Source organism: Malania oleifera, chromosome 4, assembly GCF_029873635.1.
Source record: "Malania oleifera isolate guangnan ecotype guangnan chromosome 4, ASM2987363v1, whole genome shotgun sequence".
Lineage (NCBI taxonomy): Eukaryota > Viridiplantae > Streptophyta > Magnoliopsida > Santalales > Ximeniaceae > Malania > Malania oleifera.
In genome coordinates this window covers 78,703,104-78,706,282 of record NC_080420.1, presented here as the reverse complement: position 1 = coordinate 78,706,282, position 3,179 = coordinate 78,703,104, and the positions used below count along the sequence as shown (strand labels likewise).

Sequence of the window (3,179 nt, the reverse complement as noted above, 5' to 3'; positions counted from 1 at the left end):
GTTTTCTACAAGCTTAATCTCGAAATTACTGTTGAAAAAGTAAAGATAGTTTCCCCCCACCCCTTCATTTACCTTTACAAAATATATATATATATATATATATATATATATATATATATATATATATATATATATATATAGGGGTTGATTATAATTATCTCCTAAAGATAGGAAATTCATCTCCTATAGTGTAGGGGCGATAGTATTGTCCCAAAAGCCATCCCTAGACCCTCCATAAGTGAAACCTTCAAGGTCGACACATGCTATAGTCATCCCTATATAACGGGCGAATCAAGTTACAATTGATGTTCCTAAGTGTCCCTAACCTGATTCTTCAAAATCATATCATTAGAAATTTCAATGAGGGTCCTTGAAATTTTAATTCATATTCATGCATGAGTAGGAGCCCTAAGTTGATTACCTACTTAATTATGTTCTTAAGTGCAAATTCTTTTAAGACCAAGTTGTAAAATTTAAGTGGTGATCAATTGAAAATTGGTTTTGAATTTTAATACACAAGTGATGGCATGTGTGAATTGAAATTTTTCATTAAATGGGCACGTGCCCAAATCATGGGATATAGGGAGAAACTGAAGGAATAAAATGCAAATATATGGAAATACCAAGCAAATATAGGGAAATACCAAGCAAATACAGGAAAAAACAAATACAAAGAAAATGTAGCAATACAAAGGAAATACAGAATATTAAAAAAATAATAATATCGGGAACAGAAAGTCAAGCAGATCCAATCATCGGTTGCCAATTGGAATAACTAGGAGCATCTTTGAAGCCCCCTATTCACAAAAAGGAAAATCAGCAAGTTTAGTTGTTAAAAGAAATTCAAGAATAATAAATAAAAATTCACATGTGCGCAATGAAGAGAATGAAAGCTATTAAAATATTCCCTGCCCGAATCCCCACTAACTGAATCATGGGAATAAAGGAGCAGGTTGTTGGAACATATTTTCCCGCTAGGAACTGATTGAGCACCAAAATGCACTGCCTAGATTCCCTATAAATAGGGAGTCTCGCACATACCTGCAAAAGGAAAAAAAAAAAAGGAGAGCAATTAAAATTGAGCAATTACCGTGAGAGGGGAGGAGGAGCATTAGAGAAGGGGGGAGCAAAAATGAGCATTAGAGAGAAATAGAGGGAGGAAAAAGGAGCAATCAGAATAGCAATTGGCAGAGAGAAAAAAAGAGAGCAATTCAGAAAGATTAAAGAGTAGTTACTAGACACTTGGGCAATTGAGAAACAGAGTTGAGAGTTTGAGAGTGAGAGTAATTGAGATAGAAACTAAGAGGAAGCACGTCATCAAAATTGCAGCAATCCTAGCCTGAACCGGGTCCAACCCGACCTCTAGACCCACTTCCCTTTTAGTTTAAAAGTCAAACCTACACACTCTAAAAACTAACTGGAGACCCATTTTTAAAATAGCCCAAGGCCACATCCTTTTAAAGAAAACTCTACCCATTTATTAAAAACTAACCCAAGCCCACATCCTTTTAAAATAGACCCAACCCATTTACTAAAAAATAACTCGAGGCCCATTTTTAAAATTGCCCAAGCCCACATCCTTTTTAAAACAGACCCAACCTATCTTTTAAAAAACTAATTTGAGGCTCATTTTTTTAAAACAGCTCAAGCCCACATCCTTTTAAAATAAACTTGACCCATTTGTTAAAAACTAACCCGAAGCCCATTTCTTTTTCTTTTTTTCTTTAAAAAAAAAAAAACAGCCCAAAACTCATTTAAAAAAAAAAACCCCCCAAGTCCAATTTTTAAACCAAGCCCATCTTCAAAAAAAAAAAAAAAAACCAAACCCAACACTTATCAAGCCCCACGCGTGTCCAAGCCCACTCAGGTTTACCCAAGTCCATACAGGCCCCCACAGGTTGACTCGTGTGAGTCAACCCAATACTAACCCACCGGGTTGATACGAGTTAACTCGTCTTCAATCTGAAACTGTAACAAATTCAAACACAAACAGTCAAAACATGAACACGATAACACTTGAATCATGAGCATATGATCCAATATTCAAACAACATCACAACCAGCATTTGATCAACACAGTATATATCACACATAAAAAAAAACATTTAATAAAAGGGGGAAAGAACACTTAGACTTCTCTTTGTCTTTAACCTGATCAGACCTCTCCTAGGTCTCGGGATCGAGCTTCAGATTGAAACATTAGGGTTTCAGGAATCGTAGAAAGTAGGGAGGTTTCAGAGTGATTACCACAGCTAGGGTTTTCCAGGGGGTTCATCACTATGGAGAAGGGAAAGAACGAAGGAGAACGAGAGAAAATAAAGAGATCTGTAGAATAGAGAGCTTCAGATAGTTTCAGAGAGAGCTTGAGGTTAGAGAGAACTAGGGTTTCGGGGATTTGCTTCCAGAGAGCTTCTCAGAAGAGAGAAGAGAGATTGAGGGAGGTGTGAGGGGAAGGTTCTTAGAGAGAAGAAAGCTTCGAGAGAAAGAACTAGAGAGGGAGAATTCGATTTCAAGGGGTTGCATATGCTCAAAGAAGGAGAGTATGAGATTAGAGAAGTTGAGTTAGGGTTTGGAAAGAATTGAAGAATTGTTGCAAGTATTAGGGTTTCTGAGAGGGGTTTTCTTTGAAGAAGAGGAGAGGAAGAGAGAGGAGAGAGTCTTGGACGAAAAGGATGAAAAATGAATGAAACAAAAAAAATTTAGTTTTTATATGCTCTCCATTGGAACCACCAGCATGCGACACGTGGCTCACCCCCTTTCTACACATTCAGAACGGCCTTCTATTAACCACACGATTTGTGTTTTCTGGGGATGGCTTGGATCAAGCCACATATCTAATTCGTGTGCACCAATTCATAGCCCTCTGATCCGTGTTTCTTTGCAACAACAAAGATTGAGCCATGTTAAGGAACCCGGTCATGTCATGCTAGCCCATCCGATAGCTGACGTGTGGCCTTTCAACGTCACTCTAATGACCACGCCTGCAAGATGAAGCAGCCGAACATGTGTACTCAAGTCTGCACTACATGTCGTCATCCGAAGGAGCCACGTGGCTTGGCTTGTGACCTTAACCGCGATTAAGAGGGTTTAAATAAGGTTAATTTTCTTAAATGGTTTTAAAACAAATTTAATAATACCCTACATATTCCCAACGGTCATAATTCTTCCCATCTCTATAT

The 3,179-nt window shown here is 37.8% G+C and overlaps 1 long non-coding RNA gene across 1 annotated transcript; it reads right to left on the bottom strand.

The window, feature by feature from the left end:
* Window positions 1-583: 583 nt before the first annotated feature.
* LOC131154157 (uncharacterized) lies at window positions 584-2,872 on the bottom strand. Its single transcript, XR_009136377.1, has 2 exons — window positions 2,152-2,872; window positions 584-1,041 (listed from the first exon to the last, which is right to left on the bottom strand). It is a non-coding gene; the product is annotated as an uncharacterized LOC131154157 (long non-coding RNA).
* Window positions 2,873-3,179: the final 307 nt, after the last annotated feature.